The sequence below is a fragment of the Talpa occidentalis genome, unplaced genomic scaffold (assembly GCF_014898055.3).
Source record: "Talpa occidentalis isolate TD23 unplaced genomic scaffold, MPIMG_talOcc4v2.1 talOcc4.4, whole genome shotgun sequence".
NCBI classification, from domain to species: Eukaryota; Metazoa; Chordata; class Mammalia; order Eulipotyphla; family Talpidae; genus Talpa; species Talpa occidentalis.
In genome coordinates, this window is record NW_023604295.1 from 94,499,519 (window position 1) to 94,521,988 (window position 22,470).

General features: G+C 42.2%; 1 protein-coding gene across 1 annotated transcript in view; it reads left to right on the forward strand.

Moving 5' to 3' along the window:
* SLC9A9 (solute carrier family 9 member A9) overlaps positions 1-22,470 on the forward strand; it is a 630,868-nt gene that overhangs the window by 602,964 nt on the left and 5,434 nt on the right. The gene's annotated exons all lie outside the window — the stretch shown is intronic.

Sequence of the window (22,470 nt, forward strand, 5' to 3'; positions counted from 1 at the left end):
TAACTAAGGAGGAGGTAGCCAGGGACAGTGGTGGAATCAGCATTCAGGTGGAGGAAACAGCAAGTGCAAAAGATGAGAGAAGACAGGATTCAGCACATGCAAGGGATGTTGAAGCAGGCAACAGACAGAACTCAAAGAGCTCTGCCGGATCGTGATAAGGAGTTTAGGCTCCTCAGCACCACAGGGAGCCTTCAACAGGACTGTCAGCAGGGAAATACCATGATCTCATCAACATTCAACATCGTTGAAGAACCTCTCTGACTATGAATGGGAGGTGGGAGTGAGCTGTGGCCGATTAGCAGAGCCATAACCCAGTGAAGAGGTTGTTGTAGCCACCCAGGGGAGAGGTATTGGCAGTCTGGGCCCGGAGGAGGCTGTGGGCTGAAGAGATGTGAATAAATAAAAGAATGGATGGGTGGAAGGAAGGAGAGGAAGAGAGGGAGAGAGGAAGGGAGGAAGGAAGGGCAATTCTTCATAGGTGAAATAGAACTTGGTGGTTAATTGACAGGCTGGCTGTGGTAGGGACAAAAGAAGATAGAATTGAAGGTCAGATCCATGACTGAGCATGAAAATGGCTGAGGGAGTCCTCAAGGAGAGGGGAGCACCATAGGAGGAACAGGTCCAGGGAAAAGGAAGACAAGGTTGAGTTTGGTCAGGACAAATGTGAAGGGCCCTTGCTGTGTCTTGGTCTATTCCAGAACTTCAGGACTGAAAGTGCAAAGACAAAGGGATTTTTTTTTTTTTTTTCAGTTAATTCAGAGACATTCTTGAAACTTCATGAAACAAAAAGCCAAGTGAAATAGAGCAGCTCAGCCTTGTTACTGGAGCAGCCTTGTTACTGGCACCAGGGGCCTGTAACTGGCTGCTATTGTTTGGGAGGCAGTGAACTGAGTTTCCAACACCAAGCTCTTCTGTTTAGCTCTACAACAGGGCAGGTATAGACAAGTGTCTCATAGGCACCCCTCCACTCATCCAAAGGACAGAGTCCGCTGCTTTCAGGAGGTGGAGGAAACAGCAAGTGCAAAGGATGAGAGAAGACAGGACTCAGCACATGCAAGGGATGTTGAAGCAGGTAACAGACAGAACTCAAAGAGTTCTGCTGGATCTTGATAAGGACCAATGGCCCCAGTGAGCAGACCAACAGTTACTAAGTAGTCTTGGTCCCTCCTCAGGCTGAGGCAGGTTTAGAGTCTAATGGAGGAATACTCTGGAAGCCATTCACAGCAGCATCAGCCCTTGCACTGCTTCTTTGTCAACCCTGAGGTCTTCAGGCAGGCTTGGTGTAAGCAGGAGCAAAGGGATTTGGTTTACTTTTGTCCAGAAACAATGAGTTTTAAATTGTCATGGCAGCCCTTGGATCCTTTAAGATCATTTAAACTTCTCTGATTCTCTGACCATTTTTGGCTTTGGGTTCTTGACTTTGAGGTTTATTAATATTATTTATCTTAGTCGGTGTGTGAGATGTTAAAGTAACTGCACTTCTGAGCTGATCCTACTCTTTCCAAGCAAAAAATAAGAAAACCTGCTTCATTAAATATTGCCATCAGTTGGCCCTCACTCAGGAGTAACTTCATAGGGGGAGGCAGGCTCTAGTGCAGTGAGGGTCTGAGTAAAGAGTGACATTGAGGTCTGGAACACAGAGTCATCAGCAGATGCATTATTCACCCCAAAGACTTCCTGTTACAATCCAGAGAACCAATTTTTGCATGCACAGGAAGAAAATTCCAAATTCAAGTATCATTTCCAAAGTTGTTGCAGTGACCCAGGGCCAAGGTAATCCTTTTAAAGAAAGCCTAGAAAGAATGGCTGACCCAGAAAATGCAAATAAGTAGAATCTGAACTATATATTTCTATTTTACTTAGCAGTTCCAAGAAACCTATGGGCATTTGGATTGTTTAATGTGTGATGTGTCTTTGGTTCTATTATAATAGAGGCCTAGGCTTAGGTTTTTTCCCAAGCTCATTCTGTGTATAGCTGAAATTACAATCATCATAATCAACCATTTAAGCAAACAAAAATAATCATTTCAAAGCTATTTTCCATAAACTCTTTAGTTCTCGATTCACTACAATTCTCTTTAGAAGGAAATGTTCCATTTTTCCCATTGTAGTACTGTCAGCAGCAGAAGCAATGACCAGTTCTTCACAGAAGAAAATTAATTCCATTCCAGCTTTTCTAAATAAAAACAAATCGATCAAAACCCAAATTTATTTTTCTTTTTCTTTTAAAGATATATTTATTTATACAAGAACTGGGGTACAGTCAGAGGCATGGGAGAGTGAGAGAATTCACCAGAGACAGAACGGGAAGCAGAACAGGCAGACGGACCAAGGACACTGCTAAGGGGAGCAGCGGGCAAGGCAGGAGAGGTCTGCTGCGCCATGTGGGTTTTTCCTTGCCAGCCGGGAATCGAACCTGCAGGAAATCGAACCCGTGCTGCAGAGGCTGCGGACAGCTTCACAGTGCGGCACTCAACCCGCTGCACCACTGGGGAGGCCCCCAAATTTATTTTTCTTACAGGAAGACTTATTTTTTGTTCTTTGTATAGGCCAGAATCTACAGATCACCACTCTAGTTATATTTAAAAGTAAGGACTTGGTGTAATTTAGACTCCTGGAAACACCAAATAGTCGTATCTGAGAAATGTTTTAATCTCCAACACCCCATCCACTTCATGGGAATGCTCTTAACTCAGTCCATTCATAATTAAAGTGCAAAAGTCCATAGATGTGATGATTCTATAAACCAACTCACTATTATTCCATTACCACCGAAGGACAAGGTGCTGAGCAGAAAATGGGAAAATGATTGTATTGTCCTGCATGAATAGCAGCAATGAGAATTATTCCAAACCCCGAGGGGATGGCTATATAGTCAGCTCCTTCACAGTGGCGGCAAAAAAAGGGAGAATTTGCAAGTATAACTCAAAACAAAGGGTGATCTGCTGCAGGTTCTTTGAACTTCAGTAACCTGTGAATCCGAGAAAGGAAACCAAAAAAGTCACAAGAGAAGCCAGAAATGGTAAGCACTGAAAGAGAAATTCTCAAAGCACAAAGAAAGGGTAAAAGAATTTTCTCTTCCGGTCCATAGCCCCCTTTGATGTCTGCCCCTTGGATTATTTTTGCATCATCAAATAAATCATAGTGTGCTTTACTAGCAATCTTTTAAATTGTCAAAGCACCTTACCCGTGTTGTGAGCTGACTAAGGTGAGGGTCGAGGAGAGAATAGGAAATGTTATCAGCTTTGCCCCCTTCTCTGGGTCAACTCTAATGCCCATCCAGAGCAGCTCTGCTGGGCTTTCTTAGGCCTCCCCCACTCCCAGGCAATTATCCTCCATCCCAAGCCAGCCCAGCTACCAGGACAGGGAAGGGACTGAAAGAAGAGGAGACTTGCTGATATGTACCTCAGGAAGGCCCAGAAATAGGGGAACCCCATTTTGCTTTAAGACATTTTAATGACATGCACTATAATGACTCAGCAGTCACCTGAATTGCCACCAGTTTTCAGTCTATCAGATAGTATGAAATTTTTTCCTAAAGAGTTTGTAATTAATAAGAGTTATTTGTATCCTGGGGGGAAACACCAGAAGATACCATGTTGATGGTTATCTGTTGTGTTGAAATCTGGTATAACTGGTTTCAGCTCCTTTTAGATCAAGAGCTGCATCTCTAAACTGGGAAGAACAAATGAGTAAAAGAATATCGCTTCTCAGGACAAAACAGCGCAACCTTAGCCTGAGCAATAACAATCTGTGAGGCCCCAGCTGCAAGGCACTTTGGGAGCCAAGGGAATATCACCGGGCAGCCAGCCTCAGTGATGGGCAGGACTGCGGGCACTGCCTGCACCCAGATGCCTCAGTCTCCTTTCACAGTGTTAGGTTTGCTCTAAGGGCTCTGAATGGCATCACTAACCCTGAAGAAGCCAACAGAAGGAGCCCTGGAAAGACTGGCTTGGCCTCTTCCAAATTCTCCAGAAGGTTGCAAAGCCGCTCTGTCAGCTGCGCTGTGCATACTGGGGTCTTGTCTTAGCGCTCAGGCAGCTCCCGCCCCTTCCCTATCACTCCCTCCTCCAGAGCACACACATATCTCCCTTTGCAAACACTCTTAAAAGCAGCAACAGCAAAAGAAGCTCAATTGGGTGAAAGTAATAACAACTAGTACTCAGTCAGCAGATGGCATATGTAATGAGAAAACTCCCCAGCTTCCAAAGTCACCAGTTTTTGAATGGTGACTCCCCATGCGTTGGCTTAAAGAGAAGGGAATCTTTTAATTCTGGGTGCATTACTGTCCAGTATTGTACATTCCAGTCTTTCCTGGGTTCTGGGTTATAAGCCACATCATATGCTCCCTTAACTAAATATTCAGTACCTAAGATGCTCAAAACACTACAGCTCATGAATAGAACCTCAAAAATATAATAGAGAGAGGGCCTCCCCAGTGACGCAGCGGTTGAGCGCTGGGTTGCGAAGCTGCCCGCAGCCTCTGCAGTGCCGGTTCGATCCTCGGCTGCTCCCCGGCCACCAGAGGAGGGTCCCACATGGGGCGCAGACCTCTCCTGCCGCCCGCTGCTCCCCTCAGCAGTGTGCTTCGTCCTTCTGCCTGTTCTGCTCCCCATTCTGGCTCTGATGAATTCTCTCACCCTCCTGCGCTTCTGACTGTACTCAGTGCTTGTATAAATAAATAAATACATCGTTAAAAAAAATATATATATATATAATAGAGAGAATGGGGGAGGGGGAGAGATCTCAGTTTCTCTTCCTTATTAACCTCTCCTTCTCCTATTTTTGTTACAAGTGGTTGTCTCCAGTAAATGTCTCCAGGCCAAATCTTTTCATATCAAATGATGGGTAATTCTGCTCCCAATCTAAGCCCATGAATCTTGCCACAAACTTCCTAGTCACCTATTGCGTTGGCAGCCTTAAGCATGAACAGTCCTGAAGCTGTCTCAGAGAATGCAGACAAGTGAAGGACTTTTCTAAGAAGCACTTCATATGACTCTTTCCAACACTTACTGCTGCAGAGTCAAAATGTGAGGGAGTTAGGTGGGCAGTGCAGCAGGCCCAGTTCACATGCAAGATTCACCACCACCTGGCTGTATGGCCATGCTCTGGCTCCTGTTTCCCTGTGCCTCAGTTTCCTCACTTACAAAATGGGAATAATGATAACATTACCTTCCAGGATTAAAGAAGATCATTCATGTAATGTGCTTAGCACACATTTCCAATATATTTAATGTTTTTAATCAACACTGGACACCATTAATATTGAAATTCTGAGCTTTTCGTTCTGTTCTGGTTAGAAACTCCACCGTGTTGACTAGAATTTGAAATTGGGGGAAGCAGGAATAATAGGAATTATCCATACCACATAAAGGTCCATTATACCAGCACCATTTACCTTCCCTACCCCAATTTTTAGTTGATCAGTAGGATCTCATGGATATTTGAAACCTCATGTTGAGTAAAAGGATACAGCTGTCTATATCACTCATTTTATCAGAAATTTTACAAGGTTTGACAGATTAGGTATAAATGATCACTTCAATGATGAGTGAGGTGGGGGAAATCCCTGAGGGTATGGCTGGAAAGCAAGGACCTCCACCCAAGAAAAATGGTTCCCACAAGCTCAAGTTTTTGTCTAGAAACCAAGGGTCCTTTAGATCAGGTGGAAATCTCATAAGATCTGGTTTTTCTGCCAAATTCCATTTCCCAAGATTCAGATTAAACTGGAAATGTCCTCAAAATAATCACATATTTGAGAAACTGCCAACAATACTTCCCACCCATGATCACAATAAGATGGGAGAAAGGTGTGAATGAGGGATTGTTTCCTATCCTGCTTATATATTTAGAAAGATATTCTGAATCAAGGTCACAATCGGTTCAGCTTTTCCAATTCTTGAGGGTGATTTCAAATTGAGTTTCAAAAAGAGGCCAACAGCCAAATCCCACAGAAATATCTGGGGCTGGCATTAAATGCATCTTTCACAGAACTCCTTGCAGCAGTTGGATATTAACAAGGAGAAAGGAACAATTATTATTTGGGACTCCAAGTGCCACTTTATGTCACTTTAAAAGAATGAATAGACTTCCAGCTCCACTCAGCTGTCTGCTCACAATTACAAAGCAATGGTAAATAATCGTGGCAAATGGAAGGTTTGATTTAGGAGAGTGAAATTGTATAACGACTCAGTGCTTTCTCTTTCTGTGGTAAGCAGGACCGCTCTTGTCACTGGTTTGGCTTATATCCAAATCTGTGACTTACCAAAAAGAAAAAGGCCCTTGAACTGTTTATTAAAATGGACACAAAAGCAATCACAGCAAAACTACCAAAACATATTTTAGTATTTTTACAAGGAGAGAACAGTCATATCATGAGGCATGGCTGAATTTGCTCTCCAGTAGTTTTATTCAGTCATAAAGGATCATAGTTGTCCATGCCAATAAAATTTTTGAGTGATTTTAATGAAAGTTGCATCTTTCTATTTTCTCGGTGCACCCGTTTCTGAGTATGCCATCTGAGCTCCACTACAAAAAAAAAGATGTTTTTATACAGTGGGTCTGGGCATCATTTCGCTCCTTTTATACTCATAATTCACTTTGAAGGGGAAGGCAGTTTTATACTCACTCTGAAAGGGGTCTAGACCCTAAGCAGTGAAGACTTTGATCTAGGGCCCAAAAGCATCTTATCCAAACATGCAGTCACTTAATCTTGCAACTCAAGAGTGACAAACGTTCCAAAGTGGTTCAGGGGAACCAAGGGAACAGTGTTGGGGCACAGAGGAGCACCTGCATTCATGCCTATGCAGAGCCAGTTATCTCTGATACCCAGTCTCGGGGGAGACGCTTTGATTCTCAGAGAGGCAGGAGGGGCAATGTAAAGATTCCTAATGCAGGCAGCCTCCTCTCCGAATTTTCCAGGAGTTGAGGTTTCGTATATAGAAACTTAATGGCAAATAAGAGCTGCCCTAGGGAGTTTGAGGCAGCCTAAAAACCATGGCTGCACTCCTTCTACCTTTCCTACTGGAGGCAGGTCCAGCCCTATTCTCTCCCACACCCCTATTCCTACGCCCCCCCCCCATCCAGTGTCATTTCTCATGATTATTTCCTGCTAAAGAAATCCAATGCAAGTGAACTTTAGATAATTCCCTTCCCCAATGAATTTTTATGTTAAAAGTAAACCTTAACCCTTTTTCAAGTCTCAATTCAATGTAATAAACATCCATTGGGAGAATTCATGTCATAATCTGGGCATTAACCATGACAGATTTAAAAAAAATTGAGAAAATGTTACTCCCTCAAGGAGTTCTCAGTCTAATATGAGAGGAGATCTGTAGTCAAGTAGTTCTGATATAGTTTGATAAATCTAGTCAGAGGTTGAGAAAAGGCCTGTGGGAGAAAGGCCTGAGTGAAGAAAATCTCTAGTTGGTATGCAGAGATAGTGACAATAAAGAGGTCCTCTTTGAATTGAGTTGTGTATCTATTAGAGTTATATTTGGTTGCATAAAACAGAAAAATCCAAATAATAATGGCTCAATCAAAATAAAGGTTGCCATTCCATATAAAAGAAGTTCATCATTAAAAAAATTTACAGCCAGTAATGGCGCTCCATGGTGCCATCAGAAGTCTATGGTCCTGTCTTTCTTCTCTATCATCTTTTCTATACAGTTTCCATTGTCAAGTTTACTTTATGGCCTCAAAATTGCTGCTGAAGCTCCAGAAAACTCATTCAAATTCAATGCAAGAATGATAAAAGGGAAAACTGAGTCTCTCATTAAAGAGTTTTTCTTAGCAATTTGACTCAACAAATTTTTTTATTGTTGTTAACATCCAAGCCACTAAAGGAAGTTGGTGGGTTTGCTAACTTTGAGGTATGCATTGTGGTTATTGTTGTTCATAAGAACACTTTTATTTGGCATTTGTGTGTACCAAAATGAACACGTTAAAAGAGAAACAGCTCTATTTTAAGGTGGGGTTGGAAGAGAATTCTACTGTAATAATTATAAGGTAGAGAGTGGAAAATCCTGGGAGAATAAGAAACAAAAGCTCAGTGGGATTTCAGAGACAATGATGGTTGAGCTGTGTCTGAATGGATTTTGGATTCCCAGGTGCCAAGGTAAAAAGAAAAGCTGTTCACAGCATGTGCAAAGGCCCAGAGGGACAGTGATACGTAAAGAAGAATCAGTGTTTGATTTCATGTATCAGAAACTAAAACTTATGAGCAAGTGTGGGGAGTAGTTTGATAGGTAAATGGGGCAGATCAATGAAAGGCAATGAAGTATCTAGTGAACACATGCATGGGAAAGGCCTCTCCTCTTCCCTTTTGACAGTTCAACAGTAGCAATCATACTTGTGTATACCAATTCTTTTGAATTAATAAGCAGAATCTACTTATAATCTGGCTCTTTGGTGCAAATAGGCCTACTGATAAAACACAGACTATATGAGGGCTGAATCTGGATCCATGTATGTCTAAAAGGCAATGTCCCACAGAAAACTTAAGTCCACTATTCAGTCAACTTTGGAACTAATGCCTGGTTCTTTCCTGACCAAAGAATTCCAACCTAATTCTCCAGGTGTCTAGTCCTACACCCCCTTAGTCCTTAAATCAACCAGTCCCAGATGACCCTGAGGAGGAACAGCACTGTCTGTGCTCTCTTCTTCCTCTCGCTCTCTCGCTCTCTCGCTCTTTTGTGCTTGTGCTCTCTCTCTCTCTCTCCCCCACTTCCCTCCTTCCCTCTTTCCCTCTCTCCCTCCCTTCCTCCCTCCCTCCCTTTTGGAACTCCACTGTGGCAGATGCTTGGGAACATGATTTCCTAATTGTCAACAAATCTTCCCCAAATTTCAGCATCTCATCAAGCAATTGGATTTCTCTCTCACTTAAAAGCAAGTAAGCATGTGGGTGACCCTCTATGGTATCCTTCCTCCACATGGCTACTCAGTGATCTAAGCAGTTATATTCTGTGCCTCCACTGTCTCAACCTGATGCCCTCTTGCATCACTGAGGCAGGAAAGAGAGAGTGAGAAGGTCATGCTGACTTCCATGCTTCAGTGCAGAAGTGACACCAGTCAGTTATGACCACAGCACGTTGGCCAGAATTAGTTACATATCCCACCTACTTCAGGTACCTGAAAGAGGAAACTAGCTTTTGGGAAATACTAACAATATCTAGTTTAAGTGCAAGAGAAGTCAGATAGGATAGGGATATGATAGAATGGGATAGCATAGGGTTAGGAGTAGGAATAGATCCAAGACGAATTTTTAGTTTTGATGTGTATGACTAAGGAGATGTTGGGGCATGGACTGAGTAGCAATTGTAAAATGTATTTCCAGGAGGGGACAGAAGTGAAAAGGAGCTTGAAAGTGACTGCATCCAAGAGAAAAATGTGCCTGGTGCAGAGAATGAGATTATTTGTAACATGCGACCCTGTAACAACAAAAGACTCTCCTCTGTGTTTCCTCAGTCAAAGGAAATAGAGTTTCTATTGTCTCCTGAGCAGACTTCATTACATGACTCAAATAACCCAATGCCACATGCCCCGACTCCCATACACACTCAGTGGCTTATAGCATCAGCATAGCTGACCTGTGTGTGTGTATGTGTGTGCGTGTGTGCCTGTGTGTACTGTCTTCTCAAAGAGCCACAGGGTGTGCATGCTACTAAGGAGTTTGCTCAATGGTCTGGAAGAGAAGATGTCCTTAGAATATGGGAATGCTATCATGGTCTCAATGGCAACCAGGACCCATAGGAACAAACGCAATGCTAAGAAAGAGCTGCTTGACCATGACATCAAAAACCTGATGCCCAATAAGGACACATCCACCTTCTAAGAAAGCACATCATGCCTGACAGGGCACCCAGGGCCGGGGGCCTCATAATATAAGCTGTTGATGGAAATTCTGCTGTCATAAAATCATGAGCAGTACCTCCCTGGGTACCGCTGTGTGGGGTACAGCTCTAAGAAGAGAAGAGAATCTTCTGAGAGATATTTTGCTATATCTTTCTCAGGTTCCAGCACTGGCAGAAGAAACACGATAAACTGCAGGGTGAGAGCAGAGGGGGGATTCGTGAGTAAATTGACAGGGATGTTTGAAACATATTGATATTTCTAATACTTACGGTTCCTCAAGGGACACAGTGAAAAATAGTATTGCTAAATAACATCTGTTGGATTCTTATTATATACCTGAAACTATACTAAAAATTATATCTTTTTATCTCACTTAATCCTCTCCCTTATGAGGTCACTACTATAAGCTATTTCCACTTTATGGGTGATGAAAATGATGCTCAAAGAGCTTAGGAATTTTGTGTACTTGTAGATAATAAGTACCAGAGCTATGATACAAACCTCGCCTCTATATCTTTTTAACTACTATAAATAAACAGACAAAAAAAACAAAAGACGAGATAATTCAGAAGTAGCAGGAATTTATGGGCTGAATTATTTCCCCCAGAAAAGATATGTTGAAGTCCTGACTCCCAGTACCTCATATGTCTCCTCAGCAATGAGAAAATCGGGGCACAAAAAATTTGGAGACTTTTACTCAAATTGACAAGACATCACATGCGCTAGAACCTCAGTCACCTGTGTTGTCTGCTGTCTCCTTCCACATGAAGTGTTGAAAACCGTTTCCTCTTTAACTTTGTGCTCTGAGAATTCTGACCCATAGGATCCTTACTACAGTTGCTGGTGCAAAAGTAACTGCTCCTGTTTCCCCAGAGGTAGAAGATGAGTGTGACGATGTATTCCCATGGGTCCCCTGCCCATGCCCACATGGGCACTAGTGGCCCCTCAGGCATGCATTCCATTCTGGAAATCGAGGATAGGGAGGGGTCCGACCCCATGGGGCACTGCATGTGCCGACAGTGCTGGCTGCCTACATCTAAAACATGAATCTAGGGCCTCCCGGGTGGCACAAGGGTTAAAGTGACAGCACTTTCAAGCTATCGCCAGCCATTGCAGCACAAGTCACTGCAGTACAAGTTCGATCCCCAGCCAGGGAGATGACCCACCTGGCACCCCAGACCTCTCCTGTCCTGCCTGCTGCTCCCCTCAGCAGTGTATTTCAGTAGATGCACTTGTTCTGCTCCCCACTCTGTTTCTGGTGAATCCTCTCACCACCATGCCCCTATACCTCTGGCTTACATCGCAGTTCTTGTGTGCATAAAAAAATGAATCTTTAAAAAAGTAAATAAAACATGAATTCTAGACTCCCACCATCACAAAACTGCATCCAGTCAGTATTGGAGAAAGATCAGAGGGAGAGAGGGGTGAGCACGGGGACTGTGATGATGGTACACGGGTAAATTAGTGAAGGAAATTCTATGGGGACTACATCTCGGGGGTGGGGGGAAGCAAACATTGTTTTCAAATGAATAATGATGTAAAATATATATAATTTTTTAATTTAAATAAAAATAGGAAGGAAGGAAGGAAGGAAGGAAGGAAGGAAGGAAGGAGGGAAGGAAGGAAGGAAGGAGGGAGGGAGGGAGGGAGGGAGGGAGGGAGGGAGGGAGGGAGGGAGGGAGGGAGGGAGGAGGGAGGGAGGGAGGGAAAGAAAGAGAGAGAAAGAGAGAGAAAGAAAGAGAGAGAGAGAAAGGATGTTTCCTCTGAAACTAGAGTAGAGACCTGGAACGCTGGAGCAGAGATACTTTTCAGAGTCCAGTTCTCCAACATGCTGCCAGGGAGGTGACCATCAAGGCTGTTGTCAGAGTCACCGTGAGCTCACAGAAGTGGTCTGAAAGGTGAGAAGGCCACCAAACTCCAAGATTCACGCCCTGGGAGTAGCCGCAACATTTTCCTCCAAAACTGCTGTCTCTCAAAATAACTGGAGCCACATGTAGCCTTCCTTACTACACAAATGGATTTCACCTCTACCTGACAGGTAGCAAAGATTCCTGGAAATATGTTGATCCCATTCTGTCTAAAGGGAAGTTTTAAGAGCACAGTAGTATTGGCATTGTGATAATAATAATTACTATTTACAATAATATTAATTATATAATCATTATATATTGATATTTATATTAATATATTGATAATATAATGCTTTGCTATGTTATTGCTATTATAATATTGCACAGTTCACATATGTGACACCCCCACATGCATAGCCCTTCAAGAGACCAGATACCACTCTGAGAAAGTACCTGTGCACTCACAATTTGCATACAATTTCACATGACATTTTGGAGTTCTCAGATGCCTTGAAATGCACTTATACTCCCCTACAGATCCTGGGTTAGGAAACTCTGGTCAAGAATAATTAAGAATTAAGGACAGGGGCTGATAACATGGTGTGTATGCTATCCTGTGTGTGTTGGGAATTGGCTTTCCGAGTGAAATCTCCAGGATCTACCTATCAAATGTTAAAATAATTCTACTGGGCTCCTTTGTTCCAGATGGACAATCCAGGGACAGAGACAGGGTAGTGGGGTTTGTTGGAAAGGTTAAAGGAAAGAGGACAGTTGTAGGTATCAAAGAAACCAGCTTAAGTAGGGCAAGTGGACATAAGATAAACAGGTGGGACTGTTGGAATCAGGAGACTGGAGGAAACCTGAGAGTTCATCTGGGCCACTGTCTCAGACCTTAATATAGAAGAAATTCTAAATCTGAGCTTTCCCAAGTGTGGTCACCTGACCATCTGCATCCAGATCCCCTGTTGCTCTTGTTAAAATGCTGATTCCCAGGTAATGACCTGATCCGCTTGTTAACAATCCCCTGAAAACCACCAGCCTAAAGGAGGCCCAGCAGCATGGTATCTGGTCTCTAGAATGTAGAGAATGGCCTCGTGAGTCCTTCCTGAAGACTCTACTGAAAAACAAGCTTCACACAATCAAAATGACTAGAAAGACACTGATAAAAGGCTGGAAGCTATGCATTAGATTTGTGGTTACCTGTAGAGCCAGGACTAAATGAGTGTTAAGAAGAAAGTATATTATGTAATGGCTATCTGTTCTAAGGAGATATATTACAACCACTTACAGTTGTACTATAGATCGCTAGGGATTTTTTTTAATGGGAAATTAGAATGGAGAGAGAATGAGCAGGTTTTTTTTTTAATGTTTTAGGTAATTATTATAGTGGTAGTATTAGTGTTCTGAGATTACTATATGAGTAAGATAGTATAAAAGAGTAATTATGGAATAATCTAATTCTACCACCACTTGTGTCTTGAGAATCATTAATTCTTGAACTTGAATTGAAAATATCCATAGGAACTCATGGGGTATGACCAGTGGTGTCAGGAAGCTCATGTGCACTAGCTGGTGAGAACAGATTGTGCACATCTTCCCTGAAGCGCACATTCACTGACTTGATGTTGGTATTCTGAAATCAGTTATAGTGGGGTTATTTATACCGTGATTAATGGGAATGGGGAGAAGGGAAGGTCTTGTGGGGAAAGGGAGGAATTTTGTGTGGAGAGGGAAGAATTTCAATTAGGATAAGAAACCTGGAAAGGATTTCAGGGGTAGTGACAAAGTTGTTTCCTGGTGTGTGTGATTTCCTTGCCTCATAATTGTGTTTTGTGCTATACATTGGATTTGTCAGATTTGATATATCTCTCCTTCATTTTACAATAAAAATGTGTTTTAAGGGCCTCCTTGGTGACCTAGAGGTTAAGTCTTAGTGCTATCACTACAACGGCCTGAGTTCTCTCCCTGACCAAGTAGCTAACACACATACAGGGCAGCAGACCTCTCCTGTCTCTCCTGTTGCTTCTCTTCACAGTGTATTTCAGTGAATCTGCCTGTCCTACTCCCCACTGTATCTGGCGAGTCCTCTCACTCCCCTCCTCATTGCACCTCAAGCCTATACCTCAGCTCTTCTACACTAAATAAATAAATAAATAAATATAATTATAAAGTTCTTGCCCCCGAAAGAGCCCAGAGTCTAAAGAGGAAGGACAAGTAAACAATTAGCTTCAAGACAATGGGACAAATGCTATCAGGCAGGTCTGTACACATTCCTATGGAAACCCTGCAGTGCTGAAGCGGTTGCAAACAGATTGAAGGTTTCTCAGAGGAAGGAACACATTAGCTTGTCCTTGAAGGAAGAGCCAGTCACCACACAGACGTGAGAAGCAGAGCCCAGAGACCAGACAGAGGAGGCTGCAGTCACTGCTGGCTGCCTCCAAGCAGCTCTGCTCACCCACCAGGGTGTTTATTCTGGCATTTGCTGTTTCCTTTCTGCCCCAGCAGTTGTCTGAGACAATTTCCTTTAATGAAGGTTAGGATTGTCAACCCAAGGAGCATATGTTCACGCAGGGGTGTGAATAGAGGCTTCCTGTCTTTTCCTTGTTTTAAAAACAGAACTTCCTGAATAGCCTAAGAGAGGTGCCATCTTGATAACTTTTTCTTGAAATAGAGTGATTGTGCAAAGTTGGGATCCCACACCTTTATCCTCTGCAAGTGCTCAGTGCAGACTTAGGAGCCCTCCCTTGATCTAGAGAGAACAGAAGAATGAAACAGCTTAAAGAAGAAGGCTTTTTGTTTTTTTTTTTTTTGTTTTGTTTTGTTTTTTTTTAAAGATTTATTTATTTATTTATACAAGCACTGGGTACAGTCAGAAGCGCGGGAGGGTGAGAGAATTCACCAGAGCCAGAGCAGGGAGCAGAGCAGGCAGAAGGACCGAAGTACACTGCTGAGGGGAGCAGCGGGCGGCAGGAGATGTCTGCGCGCCATGTGGGACCCTCCCTCAGTGGTCGGGGAGCAGCCGGGAATCGAACCAGCACTACAGAGGCTGCAGGCAGCTTCGCAACCCAGCGCTCAACCGCTGCGCCACCACAGAGGCCCCCAAGAAGAAGGCTTTTTGATTGGATTCTGAAAACATTCCTCCAACCTGAATCCTAAACACCAGTTCAGCAGAATGAATGGAGTTCTTCACCAAGAAGGCAATGTAGTGAATAGCCAATTAGAGACTCCGACATGTCCAAAGGAAACCGGGGGCCACATTCAGTTTATTAGGCCACATTTCTTGGCAAACAAAACAGAAAAAAAAGTGATTTGTGTATTAGAACCCAACAGTGATGGGGTGTGTACTACATGGGGTGTCTTCCTATAATTGTGTTCAGGGAAGCTGTGTAAACAACAGTGCAGGGCTCAGCAAGTCAGGAGGAAGGGGCGGGCTCAGAGGACAAGTTTGGCTCCTCCCACAGGATGCGCTGACCTTCCCCACATACCTAGCATTGACCCCTGAGCATCTCAGGTGACAAGCTGGCACTGGATGCTTAAAAAATACTGGAAATGGAGGTGATAATGGGTCAGGAACTAATTGAAATGCCACTATTTACACATTTCTTACTCTACAAGGTGAGAGTACAGATGAAGCAATAGTGGTACCCACCTACTATTGTAAAGAGATAAACAAGGAATGTGGAAAAGCCTTATAAATGAAAGGGTGAGAGGAATAGTCCTGAGAACCCTATACAGAGACAAATGTGCTTTCCTTCTTTACACAGCTGTGCACTGACAAGCATTTTATTCTGATAACAAGACCATTTATCAAGCCTATACATGCAAACACATGCAAATTCCCCTGATAGGCGCAAAGTCTTCCTACGAAAGCTGAGACATTGATGCCTCATTAATCCATTCTCTGGTGTAACATCATCAAGGATTTGTCTTGTTGAGGCAAGAGTCCGGCCCATCCCCAAGCAAGGTAGGATCACTGAGAGAGGTTATTAGATCGTTTTGGGTTCTGAGCAAAGTGAACGTATCCTATATCTATCTTCACCCTATATACAATGGTTCTATGAATATGACACCGTGTTCTTTGTCTTCCTGTTTAAGATTTGAATTTCATATGGAGGTCAATACTCCAGGGACATCATTGTGTTCCATACTTGTTACCTGGGGCACTTGTTAAAAATACAGAATTCCAGGCCACTTCACAGAGCTACTGACTCAGAATCTCTAGGGGAAGATTTGGAAATCTGAATTTATAACAAATGTCTAAGATGATCTTCATGATGAGGCAAGTTTAGAGAAAATCAAGATAGAGAACATAGCTTGCTCTTAAGAGCTCTGAAATCAAATATATTTTAAAAGGGCCAGGGGGAGGGGGTGTTAGTGTGCTCAGGCTGTCACAATAAAACACAGGGTGTCTTAAACAAGAGCAATGTATTGTCTCACAGTACTGAAGGCTGAAAATCTGAGCTCGGTGCCAGCCCTGTGGGCACTGGTGAGAACCCGCTGACAGGCTTGCAGAGAGCCACCATCTCCCTGTGCACTCAAATGACCTCCTCTTGGTGCACATGCAGAGCAAGAGTCCTCTAAGGACACTAATGTTGTCATAAAGGCCCCACCCTCATGACCTCATCTAACCTAATTACCTCCTAAATATCCCATCTCCAAATACTGCCATATTGGGGGATTAGAGTTTGGGCATGTAAATTTGGGGAACACAGACATTCAGTCCCTAGGCGGGGGCAAAGGGCTTGGTCCTAGTTCAAGGGCAGATGCTCATTTTTTCAGCTGACCTTTGCATAGGGTTTTGTTTCTCACCAATCCATGTAAAAAACACATCATACAAGACATAGGCAAGAGTAAGAAGTGATCCCATTGGTACTGGCTATTTATAAGGGCAAATACAAGGATTTAAAATAACCAAAACAAAAATTAACAAAAGAGAGAAATCAATGTTACCAGATAGTTTGCATGTTAGTTCACTTAAGCACTAAATTTCGCTTTGGACCTGCTGATAGCTCAGGCCAAAGGAGAAAATGCATCTGCTTATTGTCTTTCTATTTCATGCATATTAAATTCTGGATAGAGTTCCAACTTTTACTTACATCTCCTGAACCAAACTGCTATTCCCAAACTAATGCCCTTTAAAGACAAGAAAAACCATTGTGTTTTGCCCCAGAGGATCACATTTTATCTGAATGCATTCCTAGCTTATTAGGGAAACAAAACTAGCTATACTAAAAAATGCCCAATGGGGAATCGCTCTCTGAACATGTACTAGAACCTGATGGGGAAAAAAACACATTTTGTGAAATCAGCAGTTTGGGTTTTTGTAGATCAACAGTTTCCATACTTTTTAATAAGTCCGGCAACTCTGGGGTTCCAGTCCCTTTCCAGACATTGCTTAGCAATGAAGACTCAAAAAGCCACTGATACTCCAATTCCAAATCAGTTATCCAATCAGATAAGACCTGTGACTTTGGCATTATAACAGAAGGAAGCAGCCCAGTGTGATAGAAATGTTTCTGGTCTCAGGCCCAGCTCTGCCATTAACTAACTGGTGGTTTCCACTGAACGATTTCCATTATCCCCTTGGGGCCTGTTGTCTTTATTAACTCAACAACTGCTCCTTGAACATCCAAAATAAGCCAAGCACTGAATCCAGGTGAAAGGAACAGCGATGCCCACAAGGAGACCCTCATTTGGAGACAAGGGAAGGGAACTTTCCATTCTCTGATGTAATTGTTGGTTTCTTTGTGGGGTACCTTTTCTCTGTCCCTCACTAGTTTGGCACATAAGAACAAAAACAACATGTGAGTGTATGATAGATTACACGAATGAATGATTGAGTAAAACCCAAAGGTAAATTTTAAGCACTTTTGCCCTTACCGCCTTTATCATGGTTCTTTTGGTTAATAATTCAGGCAAAAGAGGTTCAACATTGACTTGACCTTTCTTTTTTTTTTTTTTTTTTTTTTTTTTATAAATTTTATTGTTATATTCCCCATACAATTGCAGCCCCCCCATTCTGACCCCAATCCCTCCCCTCCCGCCCCCGCCCCCCTAAAAGTGTCTCTGGTTCATAGTTTTTTGTTGATTTTGATTTTCACTTTCTTATAGTTATTCATTTTCCTGGTCCCTTATTTAAGTTTTCTAGATTCCTGCTATGAGTGAGACCATCCGGTATTTTTCTTTTTCTTTTTGGCTTATTTCGCTGAGCATGATCCCTTCCAGCGCCATCCATGTTGCTGCAAATTGCATGTGTTTATCTTTTTTGAATGCTGAGTAATATTCCATGGTATATATGTACCACATCTTCTTAATCCAGTCATCTATTTTTGGGCATTTGGGTTGTTTCCAAAGCTTAGCTATTGTAAACAGTGCTGCTATAAACATAGGGGTGCAGGTGTTCTTTGGAATTGATGTTTCTGTGTCCTTTGGGTAAATACCTAGGAGTGGAATTGCTGGATCATATGGAAGCTCTATGTTTAGTAGGTCCAGAAATCTCCACACAGCTCTCCACAGTGGTTGGACCAGTTTGCACTCCCACCAACAGTGCAGAAGAGTTCCTTTTTCTCCACACCCTCGCCAGCATTTGTTGTTGCTAGTTTTTTTAATATGTGCCATTCTCACTGGTGTAAGATGGTATCTCATGGTAGTTTTGATTTGCATTTCCCTGATGGCAAGTGATGTTGAACATTTTTTCATATGCCTGTTGGCCATTTGCATTTCCTCTTCAGAGAAGTTTCTTTTTAGCTCTTCTGCCCATTTTTTGACTGGATTATTTTCTTTGTTGTTGCTGAGTCTCATCAGCTCTTTGCAGATTTTTGTGATCAGTCCTTTATCATTAGTGTTGGGTGCAAAAATGTTCTCCCAGTTGGTGGGGTTTCTCTTTGTTTTTGTTATTGTCTCTTTTGCTGTGCAGAAGCTCTTTAATTTGATGTAGTCCCAGGTGTTTATCTTTGCCTTCACTATCACTGCTTTGGGTGATGTGTCTGTAAAGATGTCTTTGATGTGCAGATCACGTAGTGTTTCGCCTATATTTCCTTCTATATATTTTATGGTTTCAGGTCTTATGTCTAGTTCTTTAATCCATTTTGAGTTGATTTTTGTGTATGGTGTGAGGTAGTGGTCATGACTTGACCTTTCTTAACCTTTTAAGAAAACCTCATTCATTGACAATAATCTACCCCCCTTCATTCATCTCTTGGCACAGTTACTCAGAATCTCCTACCACTACAGTACCCCCTCTGAATATGTTCCTATATCATAAATTCAACAAACATCCATCAAACACATAATATATGGGAAATATATACAAACCAAGATGTTGAAGAACATGGAATCTGTTCCACCTGTGCTGTGGCTGTGGACAGTGCTGTTGACCTAAAACAAAAGCAATCAATTATTCCCATCAACAAAATGGGTTTATTTGAAAACAAATACCTGAAGAGAGGGCAGATTAGTGAGTGTGTCCATGGCAAGACCCATGGTGCACTTCCCCACATCCTTTAAATAACTAAAGTTCTTTACGGCTTACAACCTCATTAAGAACCTTCAGAGGCCCACCCCATCAGTTCCATAGGAGGGAAAAACAGCATCACTTCCCAGGGGAAATTCCAGGCATGTTGGGTCCAGTAGTTTGCTGATTTGATCTGCATGGACACTCTTTTTCTACCTCCTGATCTCATTTAAATGGGGCTTCTGTATGTTTTCTTTTTTTATATAATTTACTTATTTATTATTTTAATTGAGATAACATTAGCAACATCCCATTGGGTATCACCATTATAAGACACACCATCAGATTACCCATAGTCCACCACCATAGTCCATCATGCATCTAAATGTTCACAATGCTTTACTTGTTCCATTCACAGCCACACACGGTATACACCTCATCTCTTCAGCTCATAGTTACTGAGATATAGGAACAGCCAAAATGGCACCATGAGCTTCCTAGAAGTGTCTTATATCAACAAATTCCCTTACCTCTCACCTACCACCTCAAGCTTGCTCCTCATGGGATTTTTTTTTAAAGATTTATTTCTTTATACAAGAGCCGGGGTACAGGCCAGATGTGCGGGAGGGTGAGAGGATTCACCAGAGACAGAGCGGGGAACAGAACAGACAGACTGACGAAATGCACTGCAGAGGGGAGCAGCGGGCGAGACAGGAGAGGTCTGCTTCACCATGTGGGATTCTCGCCGCTGGCTAGGATCGAACCCACGCTGCAGAGGCTGCGGACAGCTTCACAGTGCGGTGCTTAACTGCCTGCTCCACCAGGGAGGCCCTCCTCATAGCATTTTTAACCCAAAGAATCCTTCTTAGTATAGGAGCAGCTAAATCTCCCATCCCCTAACTAGCCTGTGAATCCCAAAGTTGCAACAAATGCCAAGTATCATCCTCTCATCTCTACCCTCAATATCACTTCGCTACCATTATGTGGATAGTGATCAGACATCAGTTTCTCCAGAAAGTATTTACAAAATACTTTATATTTATAAATGAAATAAAAATATAATCAGCAACATATGATTTATTAGAGGAATATTTACACTTTTGACGTTGGCTGGTTCCCCAGTCACCACTTCTTTGAAAAGAAATGTTTACTGCTTTCCATCTTTACGTGTAAGAGTTTAAGACCACATCTACTGTTATTTTGGTTCCAATTCATAGCTCAGTGGTGTAAACAGCTAGATCAATGGTCATATAGTCTAAAGTGGCAGTAGCTGTTATACCCAAGTCTCCTCTAAATCAAAAATTTCAGAGCCTGTCCAGAGGGTGTCAAATGGAGTTGGGTTGGTCCAGACTTCATATTCACAAATACTTACAAATTCAGACATTAAATGTTAGCTCCAATAGTGTTTTATATAAAGTAAAAGAGAGACCTCATTAGAATTAAAAGAGAAAATGTTCACTATAATTCTAAAATTGTGTTTTGCTTTTGTAACATTGTTTATGCATTTGATTTTTCATTATACTGAAAACCTCAGTGAAAGTTGCCCAAGCCTCTTAAACTCTTAAAGCCTTGACAAACCTTTTCATTTTTTTTTTACATGTCATCTCTAAAAGCTTTGCTTACTTGCTGTCACTTTTCTATCTGGAAATAAAATCGGCTAGATTTTCCTTGCTATACACTCTAGTTATATATATAGCTTGTCCAGCTCACCTCTCAAAAAAAAAAAAAAAAAAAAAACCACAACACATTTTTCACTGACCTATCAGGCCATGAACCCTAATAAGCACCTGAGCCCCCATGTGCCCCTGCCTGACAGGGTCTTCAGCTCGCCAGCAGGAGGTCCCAACGCTTTTCTCGCTAGAAAACCAGCCGGTGTCATGTGATTCTGCCCTGATCAATTATATCCTACAAGCAATGATGGCAGTGGATTCAAATAGCAAACGGAGCTTTCTGATTATTTAAAATCATTCTATCTCTTGGCCTCAATTCCTTCATCCATAAAATGAAGGAACTAACACTCTGTAATGAAAATTAATGGAGATCATCAAGGGCCTTCCAGGGCTGCAGATACACTACAGCATGTGTCAGAGAAAAGGAGACTCTGACTTAAATATCTTCCCTGGTCCTTAACCAAGCATAACAGCTCCCCTCTGAAGGAGGAGCTGAGGTTTCCATTTGCAGCTGGAATTACAGACCCTCTTTTTTTTTTAAAAAAAAAAGGAAAAATATTGATGTAGCATTGCATTATAACATATAGGTTTCAGATGTACATCAGTATTTGTGTATAATACATTATGTTTGCTGAAAGTCTAAATGCATCCTTTACCCAATTTAGCTGCCCCTCCCTCCCCCTTCCCTTCTAGTAACCAGTAATTTGGTCTTGTAGTGTACAAGTTTTTGTTATTTAGTTCATTCATTTGTCTTGTTTGTTTGTGTACCTCATATGAGTGAAATCATAAGGTGTTTGCCTTCCTCTGACTGACTTATTTAATTAAGCATAATACCCTTTATGTCAATCCATGCTACAAAATAGAAATTCCAGTTATCCCACTTCTGGGTAGTTTCTGAAGAGTACAAAAACAACAATTCAAAGAGATACATGCACCCTAGGTTCATCACAGCATCATTCCAATAGCCTAGGGTTGAAAATAGCCTAAATGCCCACTGACAGATGATTAGCTAAAGGAGATGTGGCGTGTACATATACACAATGGAAAACTACTCAGCTATAAAAAAAAAAAAAAAAAGGATGAAATTCTGCTGTTTACAGCCACCTTTAAGCATTTTTCATGTTACTCTCCTCCTATCACCACTAGGCTGTGTTCATGAGCACCTCTGTTTTGTCACTATTTGGGAGGTGAATGATTTAAGCCCAGTATTAACCAGAGAGCTGATGCCCATGGGCTGCATCCTACCGTTCCCAACAGGTTCAGGACATGGCAGGAATGACAGAGGGGTGCTGTCCCGCCGTGGATGGCTCCACAGAGCCAACGCCAAGACCTTCTGCATCCTGAGCATCTGGGGACACTGCCGATCCTCATAAGCCAGCCAATGCTAACCTCTTTCCATTTTCTCCCCTTCCCTATTTATTATAGCTTCACAGAAAGTTGATGAGGTGAAATATTCTCCAGCAGAGGAAATAATATAAAGCTTAAAAGTTGTTTCTGGTGGAATGGTGAAATAATTCTACCACTTTACTTTGAGCAAAAAAAAAAAAGAAGAAGAAGAAGAAGAAGACCACCTGAGGCAGCCTCTGGGGATTTCATTATTGATAGATTGAGGGAAACATAATGGCTTTAGATGAACAGGTTTTTC